Source organism: Protopterus annectens, chromosome 3.part1 (genome assembly GCF_019279795.1).
Source record: "Protopterus annectens isolate FY-2018-M chromosome 3.part1, PAN1.0, whole genome shotgun sequence".
In the NCBI taxonomy this organism is placed as follows: Eukaryota; Metazoa; Chordata; order Ceratodontiformes; family Protopteridae; genus Protopterus; species Protopterus annectens.
Genome location: NC_056732.1, coordinates 1290732543 through 1290746118, shown reverse-complemented (window position 1 = coordinate 1290746118; position 13576 = coordinate 1290732543). Strand labels below are relative to the sequence as shown.

At 44.2% G+C, this 13576-nt stretch overlaps 1 protein-coding gene across 1 annotated transcript in view; it reads left to right on the top strand.

Moving 5' to 3' along the window:
- The window catches only part of RHPN1 (rhophilin Rho GTPase binding protein 1), a 1554789-nt gene that overhangs the window by 377709 nt on the left and 1163504 nt on the right, over positions 1-13576 (top strand). The window lies entirely within an intron of this gene.

Here is a 13576-nt window from a genome sequence, read left to right as displayed (position 1 = left end):
AAGTTGTCCAGAACCATGAGCTATAGGAAAAATCCAAGTTTAATGCAAGTAAAAACTTTTGCATAAAATGCTTCATCAGGCAAACCGCTTCCACTAAAAACATCAACCTTATATACTTTAAGTTAAAAAAAAAAAAAAGTGTGAGCCTTCAAATAATTAATTCAGTTGGCTTAAAGGACCATTCACTTTACTTGATTTTGTAGCTCTTTTAAAATAGGCTAAATGCTAAAATTTTCTTTAACACATGGATATTTTTGTGCTCTAAAGCTAATGACCCATTTACTTTCTTTCTCTGTCATATTTTTAATGTGCCCCCTCTAATGTGTTCATATACTGCATGTGATACCAGAAATTCAAAAGAATGTGCATTAACTGTATTTTTTGTGTTGTAATGCATTTGTTTCCATACATCTCTCTATATCTGACAAATGGTTGCATATTCTTTCTTTAAGCTTCCAATTTGTCTTCCCCATATAGAAAGCATCACATTTACATCACTGCACCATATAAATAATATTTTTAGTATTTTTTGGTATCACATGTACCATACGCTCACAACGTAAGCTGTTTTGTTTATTGGATGTTCTGTTGCTTTTTTTGTATATATGTATATAATGTGTGTGTGTATATATCTATATAGCTATATATATATATATATATATATATATATATATATATATATATATATATATATATATTATTTGTATATTTTTTACACTATATATCTACATTTATTACACACATTTCTTCATGTGATCTGTAGATGTTAGTAGGTGGTATTTGTTGTTTATAACATAATTTATCTTTCAAAGTATTAGATCTTTTTTAATTGAGACATAGGCCTTTATTGCTTATTTCTTTTAGTTCAAGTATTTGTTGTATTAACATGCAATGTTTTTATTATATTTTTAATATTTAAAGTGTTCCTATTATATGTTAATATGCATCTACAATTATTTACCTTTTCATCTCTATTTGTTCTTATAATTAATTTCCCCCAAAAAAATTGGTTTTGCATCAATTTGTCTTTTACTTATTGTTTCATGTCTTATTTCATCTAATTTGGGTTGCTTATGTCCCCCCTTTATTAAATTCATATATAGTCTGTTCTGTCTGTAATTGCATATTATCCATATTATCATCGTATTTATTTAATTTAGCTACACTTGTTATTTCATTCCTAATTGTATTATGAAAAATAAAAGATGGGTGCATACTATCACAGTATAGGTATGTATAGTGCATATTTCTCTTAAATCTTAAAAAAAATAGTTGATTTAAGAGACATGCACTATACATAAATAGGATTTCTCGATACAACTTTAAGAACATTAAATGACAGATGGAAACAACTCTATGTAAGAAAGAGGTAAAAAGAAAAACATAGTTATATTGTGATAGTATGCACCAACCTTTTATTTTTAAAGGAGCTACATAATCAAGTAAAGTGAATGTTCTTTTAAGCTAATTGAATTAATTGTTTGAAGGATCACATGATTGATTTTTTTTAATTAAAGTACATAAGCTTGATGTTTTTTAGTTGAAGTTGTTTGCTTGATGAAACATTTTATACCAAAGTTTTTACTTGTATTAAACTTGGATTTTTACAACAGTTCGTGGTTTTGGACAACTTTGTTTTACTTATGTCCTTGCCTTTGGTGAGTCCGGATTTGCCACTTAGCTTATCTTATTTGTTGCACTGGAGACATTCTGGAGATCCTCAAGCAAAGGGGTGGCAGGTCACCCAGGAGGTAGACTCCACTCACCAATCAGCTCATTGATTTGATCTCTCAGTGGATGTGGAAGGAAACATGACTCTGACCCAATTCCTAACAGACCAGACAGAATCCTGTCACCACTGAAAGGTAAGGAATTTTGGAGTAAAGGAGTACCAGTAGATGCCATGGTTGTAGCAGTGGCCACAAAAAAGGAACTCGCAGAACAAAATATGTTCTTCATGTTTCACCGCTGCAGTCATCAGCTATGGGTTATCCCTGCTATGGTAGCCCTCAGGCGGCCCGAATACCAGAGTCAATGTTTTTGTGTCCCGGCTGCTGTCGCCTGTAGTCTGATGTCAGGTCGTCAGTACTATAAAGCAAGGTAGCCGACATCATTTCATCAGTCTTTCTTGCCGTGGAGCCCATAGCAGAAGCAATTTGCATGAGTGCTGGTCGGTCGCTACCAGAAGTCGAACTTCAGCAGAAAACGTCTAAAGCGAAGTACCCCATTGGGGACACTTTTTTCTTGCTCTAACCGATGTCTGAAAAGTTAACAATTGTCTTGCCTGTGGAAAGCAGATTTTCACACTGAGGTGCTCATTCCTACTGCATCACATGTTTAGACTCAGACCACAATGTCCTTCGTTGCCGGTCCTGTGCCGTCTTTAATGTGAGAACCATTCGCCGTAGAGCTCTTTTTGTAGACAAATATTTTTGTATTCCATGATCAAATTCCGATATGGCATTGGTCAGCCAACAGTCCTCCGATAGTCTGAAAAACGTAAAGATCGAGACATGCCACACAAGGCTAAGCCTTCCGATGAGGCTACCACTAAGCAAGTCGTCAGTTTTCCGGAGTTCGGTGAGGTGCTTTTGCAGCCCCTGATGCCTGACTCGCTTTCTACGCAGGCCTCTGCTGAGACCCTTTCAGAGTCTGGTATGCTGCAGAAATCCACTTAGTCTTCCGAGCCTTTGGCTGTCTCTGCCTCGGTTGGGTCCAGAGCCGTGACGCAGGCACCGCCGCCAAGGAGACCATTCGCACTACCGATTCCAGACAAAAAAAGTCTTCTCTTCCGACTACCATTTCTCAGAGACCAACGGATTCTCTCAGGCCTCTAAGCCAGGCCAGTCCTAGGAAATCTGCTTCTAGCCACCATCTTGGTACTGCTCTCCCACCCCAAAAAGGAAAAGGCTTCCTTCTCCAGAAGTGATGATAGGCCAAGAGTCTGAGGAATCTGATTATTCTTCCTTTGAAGAACAGCCCTTAACTGTTTGAGGATTCAGATGCAGAGGAATCCATCCCCTCTGCCTCCCCTCTAGAGGACCTTTCCTTCGGAGAAACCCTCCACTCCCTGAGGGAGCATTTTTGGTGGGAATCTTGAGACTACCCACAGTCAAAGAAATGACTTAGAGAGTTTCTTGACCTGCCCCAGCGCAGACCACTGGCCATCCCTCGTATTCTAGAAGTGGTGGATGATGTTTACCTTGAATCCAGCTTAGCCCCTGATGCCCTGCCGCCTGCTCCAGCTAAACCTGACAGATACTACAGAGTACCGGATTCTCACAAATACCTATACAGGAACCCTGCTGCCGACCCTGAGGTCATTACACAGGGACCCAAAAGAGCTAAGGCTAGTTCTGCCAAGAATCCTCTTCCTTCTGACAAAGACTCCAGAGCTCTGGACAGATGGGGTAAAAAAGTATACACTTCTGCAACCTTAGCTATCAGAGCACTCAACTATCAGTTCCATATGTTAAAATATCAACAACACACCTTGGAGCAAATAAAGCAGAAGATTGCTACCTCTCCTGATGGTGCCAACTCAAGAGCTGGCAGAATTACTTCACTCTGCTGGTCAAGTGGCCAAGCACTCATTACATTGTGGTATGACACCCTGGAAGCCTCTAGCAGGGCAGCAGTGACAGGATCTGTTGTTAGAAGGCATGCATGGCTGAAGGAACATCCTCTCCCTGATCATGTCAAGTCTAAACTTATTGATGCACCCCTAGATAAGGAACGCCTATTTGGGGAAAAAGCAGAAGAGGTGCTTAAAAAGATGGAAGACAAAGCAAAATCTATGCAAACAGTAAAATATTTCTTTCAAGTTTAACTGCCCAGATTCAGCAGAAACTTCCCCTCTAAGCTCTGGGCCTTCCCTGCACCCAACAGAGAGGGCCAAAGTAAGCCCTGCAGGGACAAGATATTCAGGCCCCTATCCCAGGGCCACCAAAGAAGCAAACAATGGACCACTTCCGCCTCTAAGGCAGGGAGTTCTAAGCCAAGCTTCTATGGTAAACACTCACAATGTCTCTTGCCTCCCCATTCCGCCCTCATCTAAAACTAGGAGGAAGGCTCACCCTCTTTAAGGATAATTGGGTCTCTGTAACCAAGGACCAATGGGTATTAAAAAATCATTTCTCAGGGATACAGAGTCTCCTTCAGCGAACTCCCAATTCCAAGAGGGCACCCAGACCTCCCCCCAAACCAGTGGGCAGCAGCATTAAAACAAGTAAAAACACTAATATCTCAGGGGGCAGTATAATCTGTCCCTCCGGATCAGACAAGAAAAGGTTTTTAGTCCAGACTTTTCCTTGTTCCCAGAAAAGAGGGCACTTGACGCCCCATCCTGGATCTATCCAAACTGAACACCTCCTTGGTGTTTCCCAGATTCAAAATGCTAACCTTGCAGCAGCTCTTGCCTATGCTCACACAAAATGCCTGGCTGGTGACACTAGACCTAAAAAATGCCTACCTCCACATCCCCATCCGGGAATCGTGCAGAAAATTCCTGCGCTTCAGAGCAGGCTATCAGCACTTTAAGTTCTCTGCACTGCCCTTTGGCTTATCTACTGTCACAGAGTATTCACCAAATGTTTGGGCCTAACTATAGCATTCTGCAGGCAGAGAAATATACAGATTTATCCTTACCTGGACTCATTCAGCCGAACAGCAAAGAAAAGTTGCTCCAGGATCTTCTCTTCGTCAAAAAAACTCCTAACTTCCCTAGGGTTCACCATCAAAGAGAAATAAATCAAAGCAAAACCCTACCAGGAAAATTGTTTTCCTGGGAGTTGTGCTAGACACACAAACCCTAATCTGCTTCCTATCCACAGAAAAGCAGAGCTTCCTGCCTCTCTACTTCACCGAGCTGGCTTCCAGAAGTCACCTCACTGCAAGGTAGGTCCTGCAAACCCTGGGATACATGGCATCCTGCATTCTTCTCATCCTTCTCACCATGCTGCACATGAGAAAGCTTCAGTAGTACTTAAAGAACCTTTGATGTCAGCACTCTTCCCTAGAGACCACTCTCCCTCTGATTCCTTGCACAAGGGACTAATTTCTCTGGTGGGCAGAGGCCTGTGCCATGAACAAGGGTCTTCCCTTCATCCTTTGCCCTTCCAGCCAGACCATCACCACCAACGCCACAGACATAGCTTGGGGCGCTCACCTAGCAGGCAGGTTTACCAAAGTGCTTTGGAATGCCCAGCAACTTCACTTGCACATCAACCAGAAAGAAATGATGGCAATGCAAAACACTCAACTTCCTTCCAACCCCATCTCAGGCCAGGGGTCCTCCTTATAAAAACAGACAACACCACAGTAATGTGGTACATCAACAAGCAGGGAGGCACCCAATCTTACCCCCTGTGCAGGTTAGCCATGAGTCTGTGGCTTACATCCACCTCCATGGGGCTACACCTGATTGCCCAATACTTACCAGGGATCAACAACACACTTGCAGACCACCTAAGCAGAAACTTACTGGACCCCCATGAATGGCAGCTCCACAGAGAAATCTGTTTGCAAATCACCCAGGAGTGAGGGACCCCAGAGGTGGACCTCTTCGCCTCGCACTTCAACCACCAGCTGCACAAGTTTTGTACCAGGGAGTATCACCTCTGAACATGGAAGGTGGATGAGTTGACCTTCCCCTTCAGCTCCCTCTTTGCATACGCATACCCTCCTCTGCCCCTTATTCCCAAGGTTCTGATCAAAATAAGAAAGTAGAGATCAGGGGCCATCCTCATCGCTCCAGATTGGCCCCAAAGCTGCTTTCCCTAAGGTCAGACCTCCTGATGCAGGAGAGGGGGAAGGTACTGCACTCAGACCTACAGACTCTGACTTTCAGCATGGGTCATACACTAAAAACTAGCAAGAAATCACTGTTAAGTAAACCGGTCCTGGACATCATTACAGAGGCCAGAAGGCCCAACACAGGAAAATAGTTTGCAGGAAAATGGAAAAGATTCTGCTCCTGGAAACAATCAAAAGGTGGCAGTGCCTTCCAACCTTCCATCCCTCTCATCCTGGATTACTTAGCAGAGTTGTTCAATAGTGGCCTCTCCTTCTTCTCTATTTATAATTCACGCCTCGGCCATTTCTGCCCATTATGATTCATATCCACCCCTCTTCTCTCACCCTTTATTTAAGCAATTCCTCAGTGGGGCTTCTAATACCAGGCCTCCCAGAAGACCTCCTACTCCTCCCTGGGACCTGAATTATGTGCTAGAGAAACTAACCTTACCTCCCTTTTGAACCTGCCATTTCAACAGAATTGAAATACATCTCATGGAAGACTGCCTTCCTACTAGCTATCACCTCAGCCAGAAGGGTCTCAGAACTTCAAGCTCTCATGGCTGTCGAGCCCTTCATAATTTTTCATGCAGACAGAGTCTCCCTGAGGACTAATCCCTCCTTTATGCCCAAGGTGGTATCTGACATAACCCTTAACCAGGCCATACACCTTCCAACATACATTCCCAACCTTCAAAACAAGGGGGAAATAATTCTACACTCACTAAATGTGCACAGACAACTCTGATACTATTTGGACCACACTAAACTATTCAGAAAAACTGACCAGATTCTTGTAAGCTTTTACCCAGGGGCAGAGGGGAAGCCCATCTCCAAACAAACCGTTTCCGAATGGATTTCACACTGTATCCATTTTTGCTACAGATTACATGGGAAACTCATCCTTAAGTCAATCTGTACCCACTCCACTAGGGCAACCTCCACTTCCACTGCCTTCCTCAGAGGAGTACCTGCCAGGGACATTTTGGAAGCGGCCACCTGGACCTCTTTCCATACCTTTATAAAGCATTACTGCCTACCTCTCTTTTCTAAGTCTAGGGCAGGGTTTACCTCTGCAATTCTGCACGGCCTCCTGACCCATACCTAGGACTCTACCTATCCTTCCACCCTTTAATTCAGCTTTGGGAATCCTCTCACAGGTGATGACTGCAGCAGTGAAACACAAAGAACATAGTACAATTGTGTACACTTACCATAAATGTAGATGTCAGAGTGTATTCACTGTTGCAGTCTTGGTTTCCCTCCCTCCATCCCCCTTTTCACTTCTTCCCCTAGGGGGACACATGCTTCCCAAGGTGGCTCTTGGCCACCAGGACCACTTTTTCTCTTTTCCCTTGTGCTTCTGTTGGATTAATGCAAGAAAAACTGATGTAATGATGTCGGCTGACTTGCTTTATAGTACCGATGACCTGCCGTCAGACTACAGGCAACAGCAGCCGGCGCACAAAAACATTGACCCTGATATTCAGGCCGGCCGAGAGCTACCACAGCAGGGATAACCCACAGGTGATGACTGCAACAGTGAATACACTCTTAACATCCACATTTATGGTAAAGTGTACACAATTGTACTTTCTCTGTTCATCCCTCAAACAGGGAGTCGAGGGTGTTGGACAGATTTGGAAAGTGTGTATATGCTTCAGTGACTTTTGCCCTTAGGTTGATTATTTGGCACACTTCACCAAACTTCAGCAGGATTTGATTAAAGAACTCTCCAAATCCATCTCTGTGACCATTATTTCTGAGGTAGGGAACTCTATTGCCTCACAGTTGTCTACCATACAATCCATCTCAAGTTTGTCCTCAAGGGCTGTGAGTTCAGGCATTTTCATTAGGAGACATGCCTTGAAGGGATCCTTAAAATCACACAGGCATATCAAGTCCTCTTTGTCAATGGTCCCTTTGACAGAAGTTCTTTGTTTGGCCTCAAGGTTAAAGGGATACTATCCAGGTGTCAGTAGGATAGTAAGACTCTGTCTGCAGTGGGTGTACGTTTTTGAACTGCTCAGAGAACCTTGTCTAGTAATCAACAAGCTGTTTGAAAAATGTGGTTCAAAAAATCCCAGGGTCCTTTCCATGATCCACCTGGAGATAATTCCCCCATGGGCAGAGAGGGGAAATCTAATGGAAGACGTTGCCTGTGTGGTAGAGAAGGCCTACAAAATCAAGGATCTAGGGACACTGTTTTTGACAGATCCTACCAGTACTTCTGAAAGGAGGCACAATTGTCCACCTGTGGAGGCAGTCAGGGGTCATTTATCTCTGCACCGGAAAGCCTGGCTAGAAATTACAAAAGATACACGGGTGCAGCAGATTATTTCTAGAGGTTATATAATACTCTTTTCTCTTCTCCCATTTAACGATAGGCAACATTTCCAGTGTTCCACCCAGTCAGAGGAAAAAAGCAGCACAAGAAATAAAAAAGCTGCTAGAAAGAGTCACCCAGTAGGTCCACCCTATGCAAGATTCTTTTGTTGTCAAAGAAAACAGGGGATTGGAGACAAGTTTTGGATCTCAGCATTCTGAGCAAATCAGTTTATTACACAAAGTTCCAGATGGTCACAGTTCAGTCCATTTTGTTATTCCTACACCAAGACAACTGGATGTGCTCAATAGATCTTCAGGATGCATACTATCACTTAAAATGAACAGATGATCCTGAAGGTGCCTACACATGTTCATCGTGCATACAGTTGCAGTCATGACAGATGGGTTCTCCTGCCGTCAGGCGGGTCCTCGGTCGGCCGAATTCCAAAGTCTATTTCCGGCATCGGTTGTAGTCGCTTCTTCCCTGACGTCAGTGCGACAGGGGTATAAAGGAACCAGCCGACGCCATTTTCTTCAGTCTTTCTTGCCGCGCGGTGCCCGAAGCAGAAGCAGTTCGCAAGGGCCGGTCGGCCAGCTCCTGAGATTATGAAAATTTGGAAACCGAAGTCTTCTAAAAAGCTAAGTACCCCATTGGGGAAACTTTTCTTGCCTCAGACCGATGTCAGACAAAGTTAATAATTGTATTTCTTGTGGGAAGCAAATACCGCATAAGGATTTCCATTCCCTCTGTATACCTTGTTTAGGCCCAGACCACGACGTCTCGGTCTGTCGCTTTTGTGCTACATTCAACAAATGCACTATTAAGCGTCGGGCGGAGTTCGCCCAGCATTATTTTGGGAAAGCATTTAACTATACTATGTTGTCGGATACTCCGACTCCGGTTTTGTCTAAAAAACGCAAAGACAAGGACTGACACACGAGGTCCGCGGCCTCGACCGACGTCCGTTTCTCAGCGAGGCGCCTACGCAGCCCCTGACTACCGACGACACTTCTTTGACGGTGTCTCCTGTGCCCGAGGTCGCAGGCTCCTCGTCCCACACCCCGACCACAGATACCAAAGCCACTCTTGGCGTTGAATCTCTGAATGTGGACAGGTCCACTTCCACTCAAGGTGTCTTCAGACCTTCCTCTTCTTTCTCCATCAAGGCTTTCACAAAGTCTAAAGCAACCATGCACCCTAAGAGACCAGCTACACAGGGCCCATCTCCAGGCCCCTTGCCTAAGAAACAGATGCTTAAAATGGCTGAGGATTTAATTACTCTTATCAGAGGTTCTCAGCCCCCACCGGACAAAAGGCCCAGAGTGGAGGAAGATTCCCCCTCCTCTGATCAGGGCTCCTTTATTTCAGAGCATTCTGATGATCAGGAACATTCTTACTCCCCTTTTGAAGACTCTGATGCGGAGGAGTCCATCCCTTCTGTCTCCCCCCAGAGGATTACTCATTTGGGGAAACTTTGCATACCTTAAGGGAACACTTCCACTGGGAAGGCCAAGATTATTTAGATTCCAAGAAAAGGCTCAGGGAATTTCTCTTGCTACCTCAGCACAGGCCTCTGGCTATACCTCCTGTCTTGGACATCCTAGATGATGTTTACTCTGAGGCTTGCCTTAACCCGGACTCTCTAACTCCAGCTCCAGTTAAGCCTAACAGGTACTATAGGGTTCCTGACTCACACCAATTTCTATACAAAAGCCATGCTGCTGACCCAGAAACCATCTCACAGGGCCCCAAGGGAGTTAAGGCCTCCATTGCTAAAAATCCATTACCTTCCGAGAGAGACTTAGAAAGGTGGGGAAAAAGGTATATACCTCGGCTACCTTATCCAGGAGGGCTTTAAACTGTCAGTTTCATATGCTAAAATACCAACAGTTTTTATCACAATTGAAAAGTAAAATGTCACAACCTGAACAACCAGACTTGAAGGAGTTGCAGGATTTGATGCATAGTGCAGAACAAGTGGGTAAGCATACCTTACAATGTGGTTTTGATGCTCTAGAGGCCTCATGTAGAGCTGCTGTTACAGGATCAGTCATACGTAGGCATGCCTGGCTCAAGGAACAAGCCTTGCCTGATCATGTCAAAGCTAAATTACTAGACGCCCCTCTTCAAAAGGATGTACTATTTGGTGCTAATGCTGAGGAGGTGTTAAGGAAAATGGAGGAAAAGGCTAAATCAATGCAAACTGTGAAAGAATTTCTACAGGTACAACCCCCACGTTTTAGTAGAAATTGGCCTTCCAAATACTGGTCCTTTCCTGCCACGGACAGACCCCAAAGAGGCAGATACAGGTGCCCGAGAGGCAGAGGACAATCCCAAGGATCGTTTAGAGGCAGACAATGGCAAGCTCCTACACAAAGAGGTGGTGAGGATAACTCGCAATCTTTCAGAAAGCAAACCCAATGACTTTCCCCTTTGCATGCCAACCAAGTCTCAAATGGCAGCTCCCTTTGGAGAAAAGCTGGCATTATTTTCAAAAAATTGGCATATTGTCACAAAGGACAAATGAATCCTGGACATTATAAACAGAGGCTACAAATTCCATTTTCACACTCTTCCAAAAATGAGAGGCATGCCAAACCTGCCACACAATCAAAGGGCAGAGGCACAAAGGCAAATTACAGGTCTCATAAACATGAAAGCTATTCAAGAGGTACCTACGCACGAACAAGGTCAAGGTTTTTATTCCAGGCTATTTCTGGTGCCAAGGAAGGGAAAAGATTGGAGACTTATTTTGGACCTATCCATCCTAAACACATTTCTACTCGTACCAAAATTCAAGATGCTCACTCTACAGCAACTTCTTCCCAGGCTGGGCAAGGAGCCTTGGCTGGTAACATTGGTCCTCAAGGAGGCATACCTGCATGTCCCAATCGGACAAAATTGCAGAAGGTACCTCAGGTTTCTTGCAGGTTCAACCCATTATAAATTCTCTGCATTGCCCTTTGGCTTATCTACTGCGCCCAGAGTATTCACGAAATGCCTGGCATCAGTAATTGCCTACTGCAGACTTCAAGGGATACAAATGTACCCCTTTTTGGACGACTGCCTGATCCAAGCGGACAGCAAGCACATTCTTCTGAAACATCTGGCTTATGTAATAATGTTGTTGAACTCTCTGGGATACACAGTCAACAGAAAGAAATCAAGGCTAATACCCTCTCGGAAGATTATTTTCCTGGGTGCCAATTTGGACACACACACCCAGATGGCCTACCTCACGCCAGAGAAGCAGGGGCAACTAAGTCAATACTTCAGAACACCAACAAAGTGCACCAGGCTGACTGCAAGGAAAATCCTACAGACTCTGGGATTCATGGCATCTTGCATCCTACTAATCCCATGTGCAAAGCTGCATATGAGGAAACTACAATGGTACCTGAAAAACATATGGTCTCAACACAGCCACAGTTTGGAAACAATAATACCACTAATTCCATGCCTGCAAAAGGAATTTCTGTGGTGGGCTCAAGCATGTCAAACAAACATAGGTCTTCCATTCAGCAAGCCTCAAGCAAATCAAGTCATCACAACAGACGCCTCTGACTACGCCTGGGGGGCGCACATGACAGATCGGTGCATTCAGGGCAAATGGTCCCAAAAAGAAAAGCACCTTCACATCAATCAAAAAGAAATGCTAGCAGTAATAAATGCTATTATAGCTTTCAAGGACCTTCTACAACCAGGTCAACTAAACGGACAACACCACAGTTATGTGGTACATAAACAGGGAGGAACACATTCTTACCCCCTATGCAGACTGGCCATGTCACTTTGGAACATGGCCATGGACTTACAAATGGAACTACAAGCACAGTACTTGCCAGGCAAGGAAAACACGCTGGCAGACAACCTGAGCAGGAATATGACAGATCCACACGAATGGAAATTGCATCCAGAAGTTTTTACAGAAATAATCCAAGAATGGGGAAGGCCAGACATGGATCTCTTTGCCTCCCACAAAAATCATCAATTGACAAAATTCTGCTCAAGGATCTTCCATCCAAAGGCCTGGAGAGTGGACACTCTCTCTTTCAGTTGGACATCAATGACAGTTTATGCCTTCCCACCTCTTCCTCTGCTGCCCAAAGTTCTATTGAAAACCAGAGCAGACAGACCAAAGATGATTCTCATTGCACCGGACTGGCCAATGCAACACTGGTACCCACTCCTGAGGAGCCTGATGCATTCACCACCATGGGCCCTGCCTCATTCGCCACCATGGGCCCTGCCTCTGATGCCTCTTCTTCAGACTCGGCACAGCTTCAAAACTCTTCACAGCCAGCTAAAAACACTCAATCTAGCCACATGGAAGATTCCTTAGCATCACAACAGGCCCTACTCTCCAAGGAGGTGCAGGATGTCATTTTGGAGGCCAGAAGGCCATCAACTAGAAAAGCTTACTCCGCAAAATGGAAACGTTTTTGTGTCTGGAATGAGAAAATGGGCCAGGATCCTGGAAAACTGAATTTACCTCGGATACTACAATATTTGGCTGAACTGCTAAGCAGTGGACTTTCTTTCTCCTCCATCAAAATCCATGCCTCAGCCATTTCTGCAGAATACAACACTGATCCACCTTTATTTTCTCATCCTCTCTTAAGACAGTTCCTCAGAGGGGCTAAGACTTTAAGACCTCCAAGGAAACAACCAATACCTGCTTGGGATCTTAATTTCATTCTGGAAAAACTGACCTTGCCTCCCTTTGAACCAGCTGCCTCATCAGATTTGCAATATTTGTCCTGGAAAACAGCTTTCCTTCTTGCCATCACCTCAGCTCGTAGAGTTTCAGAACTACAGGCTCTCATGGCTGTCCAGCCTTTTATCATCTTCCATCAGGACAGAGTTTCCTTACGAACCAACCCATCCTTTATGCCTAAAGTGGTATCCAGGGTAGCTTTAAATCAGACCATACATTTACCTACTTTTTATCCTAATCCGCAAAACAAAGGGGAGAGATTACTACATTCCTTGGACATCCACAGACAACTACGTTATTATTTGGACAGAACAAAGCCTTTCAGAAAATCAGAACAGCTCTTTGTGGCCTATGCAGTAGGAGCTTAAGGAAAGCCAATTTCCAAACAGACAATTTCAAAATGGATAGCCCATTGCATACGCTTTTGCTATTCCTTTCATGGCAAAGCTGTACCTACAGGCATTAGAACTCATTCCACCAGGGCCACAGCCACCTCTGCAGCCTTCCTCAGAGGAGTTCCTACCAAGGATATTTTGGAAGCAGCCACTTGGAATTCTGTGCATACCTTCTCCAAGCACTACAACCTGCCATTATACTCCAAATCCATAGCAGGCTTTGCCACTGCAGTCTTGCAGGGCATTTTGGCTCCTCCTAGTTCCACTTAGTGCCTACCACCACTTTCTTAGCTTTGGGATTCTACCCATCTGTCATGACTGCAGCTGTATGCACGATGAACA